Source organism: Pelodiscus sinensis, chromosome 9 (assembly GCF_052426305.1).
Source record: "Pelodiscus sinensis isolate ZL-2025 chromosome 9, ASM5242630v1, whole genome shotgun sequence".
Lineage (NCBI taxonomy): Eukaryota > Metazoa > Chordata > Testudines > Trionychidae > Pelodiscus > Pelodiscus sinensis.
In genome coordinates, this window is record NC_143060.1 from 52425330 (window position 1) to 52435125 (window position 9796).

Sequence of the window (9796 nt, forward strand, 5' to 3'; positions counted from 1 at the left end):
AGCTTCATCTTCTGTTTTTCCCCTTAGCCTCCCCGTCCATGGTTGACGAGGACCCCGCACATGAGACGGTGGAACCAACCAAGACAGGTGCCAATCACACTACTAGCCCTGATCCTCCCCTAACCACTCTTTCACCCTCTAAGTTTCTCATCCTCCCTCCTCTCACTCCCTCCACTCTCCTATCCCAGGTTATTTCCCCAATCCCTCCCCAGTTACGTTGACCCCAAATAAAAACCACACCCAGTTTATTGTTTCCAAACAAAAAGTCAATTTTATTATCTCTCCAAGGGAGGAGGGAAGGAGAAAGAAGGGAAGGGTGAGGGAGGAAAGGCAAAGAGGTTCAAGAGACAGGCCCCTAGTGGGGAGATCCTGGGGAGAGTGTCACTAGGGGCCTTGTGAGAAACTCTCCCTCAGGGCCTCCCAGATGCACACACACCCTTGATGGGCCTGCCAGATGGCATCTGTGCACGGCTGTTCAAAGGTCATGCCGACACAGCCAGCCTCTGCCCCCCCCCCACCCAGGGAGGAACATCTCCCCCTTCCGCTCACAAATATTGTTGCGCACACAACACGTTGCCACTTTATGGGGGATGTTCCATTCCTCAACATCCAGCCAGGTAAGGAGGCATCTGAACGTCACTTTGAGGTGCACAAAGGCTCCCTCCACTACCAAATGTACCCAGCCGAGCCTGGCATTGAAGCATTCCTTGCTGGGGTCAAGGTGTCCAGTGTCAGGCTTCATGAGCCAGGGCACAAGAAGGCAGGCTGTGTTCCCCATGATGTGCATGTCCACGTCCCCCACTCTGATGGCTCAGTCAGAAAGTACCAATTTCCAGCTTCTGAAGACATGGACGGTGTGCACCTTCCCCAACCAGCTACCAATGATATCAGTGAACTGCCCGCGGTGGTCAACAAGGGCCTGCAGGACCATCAAGAAGTACCCCTTGTGGTTGATATAGACAGGTACTTGGTGGTCGGGGGCCCAGATGGGGATGTGGGTGCCATCAACAGCCCCCCTGCAGTTGGGGAACCCCTTTGTGGCAAAGCCAATGATGTTGGGGTCGACATCACTGAGGTGGATGACCCTGCGCAGCAGGACAGTGTTGATGGCCTGCACCACCTGTAAAAGGAGACAAACAGAGAATCACAGGGGTGACAGAGCCCTTAGGAGGTCCCTGAGCCCACCTGTTTTCCCCACATACATACACACACCAGGAGCAACCCTGTACAAAGCCCATCCCCTGGCAGGGCTTTGTGAAGACGGGACTGAAGACAAACCCAGGAAAGGGGTCTTCCCCCACCCCCAATTCCCCCTTTTCCTAGGGTTCTCCATTCCCCATTCCCCCTCTTGGAACACTAGCCCGAGAGCAGCACACCTGCATGATGAAGGCCCTGACAATCAACTTAACATGCTGAACTGGTTGCTGAAGGATCAATAGTTGTTCAGCATGGTGAGCTTCCACACAGTGATGGCAAACCACTTCATGTGTGTGTCCCGTTGTGTGAGGTGGGGGCGAGCCAGGCACACAGCTCCAGAAAGTTGTCCATCTGCATGCAGAAATTCTGGAACCACTGCTGGTCATCCCACCACTCCATAATGAGCCGGTCCCACCAATCAGAACTATGCACGGTGGGGTGCAGGTGGAAGAGCGATGCTCCCAGACAGATGACGAGGGTCTCATCAATCAGCTGGGGGTTGCGTTTCTGCATGGCCAGGTGGGCAGCCTGCAGAAACTGCAGCATGACAGATGAGGATGATTGACTGTCCAGAGGCACTTCTGGCTTCATGTCTGGCAAACTAAGGTGTCCGCAAGGGCAACCACAGCAGTCAGAGCAAAGGCTTTGCTGTCCCTCAAGAAGGTAGGTAAAGGTGAAAAACTTAAGAAACAGTAGTTCAGGAGGGTCCTTTTAAGCACAAGTCTCAGATAGCCTCAGGCTGCAGGTGCAAGAAGTAACTGCTGACCTGATGCCCTGCCTGAAGTGGTTCCAGTTGGCCATAAATGTGATTCAGCATCCAATCAGTGTGGTCACTCTATTTCAAAATAGCTAGGTGCTATTATAACCCACACACCTAGGCTATGTCTAGACTGCAAGCCTCTTTCGAAAGAGAGCGTCTAGACTGCACGTTGAACTTTCGAAAAAGCGGCTTGCTTTTTCGAAAGAAAGCATCCAGTGAGTCTGGATGCTCTCTTTAGAAGAAGCCCTATTTACATTGAAGAACGCCTTCTTTTGAAAGAGGAACTTTCGAAAGAAGGCGTTCTTCCTTGTGAAATGAGGTTTACCGCCATCGAAAGAAAAGCCGCGTTCTTTCAATTTAATTTCGAAAGAACGCGGCTTGAGTCTGGACGCAGGGGAAGTTTTTTCGGAAAAAGGCTACTTTTCCCGAAAAAAACCCTGAGTCTGGACACAGCCCTAGTGTGGTTACTGAGCAATGCAAGTGGAACCTAGACCACTGCAACAGTTAAGATCAAGTGACCTCTACAGCATGGGCTGGGAGCCAGCTGGCTTTTAGCTCAGAGGGTAGAGGCTCCTATAGTGAGGTCCCAGGTTCAAATCCGCCTTGGTGGTGGTTACGCTATTTTTTATGATATTTTTGTGTGTAGATGTGCTATTTTGAAATAAGCTATTTCAGGCTATTTCTTTCAAAATTGCTTATTTCGAAATAAGCATGCAGTGTTTTTGCTAAACAGCGGCATGTTGTAGATGTAAAGTCCTTTTGGCCCTCCTCTATCCTCTCATGTTCCCCCATTATCCCTCATCTGTTTGCATAATTGTATAAATTAAAGTGCCAGCACAGACAACATCTGAGATAAATTCTTCTTAGGAGATCTCTCATTTGGTGCAATCATGTTGTGATGATATGCTATACACATACATTGCACAAACAAAGCTATTTAAACAGGGCCAGATTATGCCATGCTTACTCAAACTGAGTAGTGCTGCATTCCATGAATAGTCTCATATGTTTCAGTGGTTCACAGAAATATTACATTTTTACTGTTGTAGTATTAGAACTACAATATCCTTGTTGTATTCAGTCAATAGAGAACTATAAAGCTAGATTGGGTAGGTTAATTCCAATACCTGAGATTCTCACCAGATAAGCAGTTAGATGATAATTAATTTCGGTCATAATTTACTAGCTGGTAAATGGAACTGTGTGAACTATTTAGAGTAGATTTAAGAGGCATATGTGTGAACAATATGTTTTAAAGGAAGTGCTCATTGAACAATTTTATAGGAGAAAATTTATAAAACTCAAAACTCATTCCTGAAGAGTGCAATTTTTTGTGTATGTTTTGAGTAATTTGATTATATGTGCTAGATGACTGATCAGCCATTTCATATGATATTGCCATCTGATTGGGTAAGTGTGTCTATTGTAAAGTGAAGGGGGGAGGGCAAATCAGAGATGTGATTGTACTTTTTATTTTCTCACTTATTTCAAAAGATGAGCCTTGGAAAATATTGGCTGATAATGAACAAGAGATAGTATAATTTCTGAAGACCCACTGTTCATATTGTGTTGACCATCTAAATCACTGGTATTTTTCAACCATATGAGTGGATGGGTTGAACCATTTTAACTGTCAGAGTAATAAATAGCAAATAACAAATAAGCATCTTAGTCTGAACTTTCAAATGAATGATGATAATTTGTATTAAAATTCATGAAACTTTCAAGATAATAAATAGTTTCATAAATATCCTCTGATTATTTGAATAGACATGTTGTGATGGACCGCCCCCCCCTCCCCCATGCTTTATGAAATGGACTTATAGACATGAATTTACATAACTCAAAGGTGCTTTGAGCGAATTATTTCATGTAACCCACAGGGGCGGCCTGTGGCTACAGGTGGACTCGGCCACCACCTAGGGCACTGCTGCCCAGGTCACCTGATGATGACATCACAGGGGTGCCTGGGGCACCCGCTGATGATGTCAGGCCATTGACGGCCCTGCAGGCAGGGGCACCAATCACGCACTCCACCTGGGGTGCGAGCTGCAACAGCCGGCCTCAAGCCGCTCCTGGTAACCCATCCATCTTCATCTCATGATCTGCTGGCTCTGTTTATTTTACTTTGATTTATGTATCATTTGTGTGTGTAAAACTAGACATAGGGAGTGGGGAATACTCTGAGGGTTTCAAATGTGTGAATGAGAGACAGGAAGGTTGTTACCCCTCAAAGGCTTGACGAGCTTAAACTATCTCCTTTGTCCTTAAGTCTGAGCAGTGGTTGGTAGGGAGTGGCCTCAATTCCCTACCAACAAAAAGAATAGGAAAGCAGAGGCCTTTATCTTTTGGCTGGGCTGCACATGAAGGAAGGAGCCTAAGTCCCCAGGGTGGGGAACCAGCCCTGGTTTGGAGGAGCAGCTGGAAAAGAGGCTTTAGGTTGAGTATGAAGAGTCGGTACTGAGGTTTCAGGGTAGAATTAGCCAAGAGCTTTTGTTTCTTTTGATTTGTAACCTACTTTGCTCTGCCTGTTCTCGTTTATTATCACTTAAATCCTTCTGCTTCTACTTAATAAAATCAAACCCAGTGTAAATAATTGTTACCTGGGGAGGGGGAACCAGTGTGCACATACCCCCTTTCATTGTTAAAGGTGGTTTACCCTTATATAATTCTTTGGGGTTTGATCCCATCTGGGGAGTGATATCCCAGGAAGCTGGGCCCTAAACTGCACTCTCCTGGGACTTGAAGAGGTTCAGTATCTGTACTGCTTCTCAGAGGGGACCAGTGGAGCTGGCCCAGCAGGACTGGGCAGTGAGGATCCCCAGAGAGTGGGAAGACAAGTGTCAGTGGCCATGTCAGCACCTCAGAAGGCACCCCCAAGGGGTCGTCTGTGACCATACCCTGTCACACATGTAGAGAGCCATTGCCCCACTCTGGCCAGAAGGAATTAAACCAGAGTGGAGGGAGCCAGCGCAGCGCCTCAGTCTGTCAGAGAGAGGCTTATAAGGACACAATGAGAAGGCAGCTTGCTGGAGTGGTCCTGCTTTAAGGACCTATTCAGCAGAGCAGAAACAGTTGGGTCTTAACCAGTGTAGAATCACCTCTCAGGCTGTGTCTAGACTACATGCCTCTGTCGTCAGAGGCATGTAGATTAGACACATTGAAGCCCTTTGTCGGCAGCCCCGTTATTCCTTGTGGAATGAGGTTTACCGGGGCTGCTGACAAAGGGCTTTGATGTCGGCAGGGGAGCGTCCAGTCTAGCGCGCTGAGCGGACAAACGGCTGATCAGCTATTTGTCGGCTCAGCGCGGCAGCCATGTAAATTTAAATGAAGCCGCGATCATTTAAATCACGGCTTCATTTGCCTTTGCCAAAACAACAAATCTACATGGCTCAGTTGATGGAGCCATGTAGTTTAGACGTACCCTCAGTGAAAAAGAAGCATCTTGGCTGGAGCAGTGCTGGGCAGGTTAAGGTGAGCTAAGAAAAGGAGCTCTGGCTTGATACCTCCCAGACTGTGGCCTTGATAAAATTGCTAAGAAGGTGCAAGGGGTCATGGGAAGTGACCCAGGGAACAAGAAGCAGAAGAAGGGAGAGAAAGAAGGCAAGACAAGGCTGCCACCAGTGGATCCTGGATCAGGACTTCAGAGCAGTGGGCAAGCCTGGATTCCACTCCCTCCCCCCCCCCCCAACACACACATCCCCGGCACTTGCACCACACCTGGGGCTGCCTCTGGCCACAATGGCAGACAGTGGGACAGAGGAACGCTGATACCCCCAGACAAGGGTGAGAGATCATAGTATTGGGCACTGCCAGAGGGCAGTGTCCTGAAGAGAATGCCGAGATCCTGGGAATGATGTGGGTCCAGAGCTAGAGGGCGGAGAGAGCGTGCAGTGCAATGATGGGTGAGACACTGGCCAGAAAAGATCACCCTGATGGTCACAATGGGAATCAGCAGATGCTGCTATGGTGGTGAGTCATAACTCCATTACATGACACAAATAATGTGAGTTAGCTAAAATCTTCACTTTTTAAAACTATGCAATCTGTCATATAGGCTCTTAATACAGTAAAACTTCAATAGTCCGGCATCCAACAGTCCGGCACTCCTGATACTCTGGCATCAAAATGGCAAGAGCCTAGTGAGTGAGCTTCAGCAAAAAATGAATGACAAGGTAACAGCGGCAGCAGCTGAACTGAGCGAAAAGGGTAAAAAAGGGTTAAAAAAACTAAAACATTACAGTATACTGTATACAATATGTACAATAAAAAGGGTTAAGAACACTTTATATACAGTATATACTATATACAGTATATACATAACCATCTTATAGTACCTCCTGATACTCTGGCATATCTGATAATCCGGCATCACCTAGGTCCCATAGGCTCCGGATTATCGGAAGTTTACTGTATCTACATTATTTATTAACAGTATCAACTGTATCTTTAATTCCATATCAACAAAGATCGAGACTTCATGTCTTTCAGAATCTAATGAGCATGGTGTTTTTTCAGATATTTTTTTATGGATTCTACTAAAATATCTGCAACACATGTTAGAAAGAGGTTGGTTTTGCTATAGCAGGAAATCGTGCAAACATTAGTTTAGCTTGATATATTGGGTTGATATTGCCCACACTGTTTTGTTTTATGAAACCTTAAAGTTTAAATATTTCCATTTCTCATGGATATAATTTATTCATAGAGAATGGGCTCTTATAGAAGGAAGAGTATGTAGCGTAAATAAGTCAGCATAATTAATATCATAATAAAAAGCTATGACTTTAGAAAAGTCCTTTTTAATCCTTTTTTGTGGGTCAGTTAGTAATTGCTCCAAAATCTTGAATTAAAAGTATAACCGAAAGATGGGTATTCCTTCTCTCATTAGTATGAAGATTTTCTATAGTTATTTCCTCAGACCACACCATGTAGGGCTAGCCTGTGAAAACAGGCATAGCACTGCATTGGAGGTGTATATATAAACTGCATAATCCCAAATGTAATCTTGGACGGCATATGCTTTAGAGGCACACTCCTTTGTGGCGTACTTCTTCCTTTGTTTCTTGCTTGCACCAAAGAATAGCAAATTACTATGGGCCTGTAACAGAAAGACATTTCCTAGTCTCACTCCTTATCTACCCACTTTTCAGCCAGGTGGCATGTGTGATTGGCTGCAAGGTTTTTCTTCAGTCCCCATCCTCCTTGTAAAGCACACCACACCCACTTTTCTTAGGGAGAGAATAAGAAGTTTAGGGAATAACTCCACTTAGTCCTGCATGTGTGAGCTGAAGCCTGTATAGTGTCTATAAAGGGACAGGGGAAATTCTAACTCATTGGAGCAGGCAAAGGTATTCCTAATCAAGCTGCCTCATATAGCACAGATTCAGAAAGTTCCAAAATGGAAGCCAGTAGACAGGAGGCTTTCCATCAGCTGATTCCACTGTGTTCCTTGTGTGTACAGTAGACTTTGCACGTTTAGGGTTTGATTTAAATTGTGCCACCAGATAGGATAGGCTAGAAACTAGGAAAGACATAAGAAAAGGAAGGCAAAAAGTTATTATATACTGGAAGGGCCCAATCCTGAGAGTTAATGAAGGCTTCAGTACTCAAAGGTACTAGGCAATCCATAATACTGGCCTTCAGATGAGACCCTTAGAATGTCATCAGGGCATATTATTTATAAGGAAAGGAAGTGAATAGATGTTTAGGGCATGCAACTGAATTTTAATGAACAGATGGTCCTTCTGTTCCATATTTATTTTCTGTTTGCACTTGTAAACTGTACTGAAACTAGGAATGTTTTCTATAGAAGATCAGTAATTATTACTTAAGGTATTTATTGAAATTTGAATGACAAAGGATATCACATAGGAATAGCATTTGTTTTCTAAAATTAAAATAACCTAGAGAAAAATATCTCCCTATTATCCTTGAGTATGTCTAAACTACGTGCCTCTGTCACCAGAGGCATGTAAATTAGACTACCCGACATAGTCAATGAAGCTGGGATTTAAATATGCCCGGCTTCATTAAAATAAAAATGGCCACCGCGGTGTGCCGGCTCAGCTGATCATCGGCGCACTGTACAAGTCAAGCCATGGATCGGTCGACAAGGGAAGCCTTTGTTAACTGCTCCTTTATGCCTCTGATATTTGGTCCATTTTAGACAGGCCAAATGTTGGGAAAACTTCTTCCTACATTTGGGGAAAAAAAGCAGCAGTATAAGGGTTGGGGATAGCAAGTGATGGAGAGGAGGAGAATAGAGAGGGCGGGGCTTCAAGGAAGAGGCGGAGCTTCAAGGAAGGGGCGGGGTGGTAGATCTTGGCTCGTTCTGTCATTTAAAAAGTGATCTTGGGTATAAAAAGGTTGGAAACCACTGGAATAGATGATATGGGGCTTTATTTAAATAGTTAGAGAAATTATTCCAAGGCTTTGATACTTTTGCAAAGTCATCTGATATCTGTAGCTCTTTTGTTTTCATTTTAAGTTGTCCAGAGCAATTGTTAATTTCCTCATTTACTAATTTTCACATGTGTTGTATCATTGAAAAAAGTATTGTAAACTAGAGAAAAATAATGGATGATTAATAATATACTTGGAATCTGTATAACTATATAACCACAATGTGCCACATGGTTGAATAGACATTACATTATGTTCCACAGAGTGTCCTCTAATGTCTTCTTTAAAATCTGATCCATTAAAAAATGTGCAGAGAATAACTCCAGAATAACTGAGTAAACTCCAGAACAACCAAGTGAAAAAACAGTCAAGTACAATTTTATCTTCCATCAGTCAGTGGAGGATATTTAGGGTAATTTATGGCATGCCGTTGGGACTCACACATATAAGTGTTCTTTGCCCGGACAAAAAATACCAGAGAATCTACAATAAAATGTATCTTTAGTGATGACTCAAAATATGGCCAATCCAAACATGCTGATCATAGATATGGAGTTTGGAGCAAGCAAGTGGAGTAAAATAAAGGTGAAAAGTCCCTAAAACAATTGAAAAAGTAAACATTCTCAAAATAACAAGCTTCCTGGCCTGTAACCTCAGCCTCAACACTGTTGTTTAACCCATGGTGTCCCATCTGCTCATCTAGATAGGCACTAATATTTTGTAGGATTTTGGGGGCATGCTAGTATGTGAAAGAAATGCTGTTGGAAGGGAAATGCATAGGACAGAATGAACAATTCAAGCCCCAGTGGATTTTTATTTGAATTGATGGTCCTTTTACCCAACTGAAGATTTGTATCTGGAACCATGGAAGCATGAAAAGGAAACCTCAAAACTTATATTTGTGGATTCTTTGTTACAAATATGGTATTGCCCTAAGACAGGCCAGTGCTTCGGTTTAAGAATGAAAATAAATTTATTCAAAGTGGATATAAATCTTTGAACATTTAGTTTCACATTTTTATAATAATAATAATAATAATAATAATTAATAATAATAATATGTTATTTAGTGTTGGGTTAATGCTAAAATATCTTTGTCAGAATCAGAGCTAACCTATGCTGGTTGTAAAAAATATAAAAGTGCATTAAGAAGATGTCATATTCAGCTGGATAGTTTTTAAGTAAAACCTATTTAAATCTAAAAACATAAGAACGGCCACACTAGGTCAGACCAAAGGTCCATCTATCCCACTATCCTGTTTTCCAAACATGGCCAATACCAGATGCCCCAGAGGGAATGTACAGAACAGGTAATCATCATGTGATCCCTCTCCTGCCAACCATTAACAGTCTCTGAGAAACAAAGGCTAGGGACACCATTTCTGCCCAACCTGGCTAATAGACATTGATGGACCTAACCTCCATTAATGTATC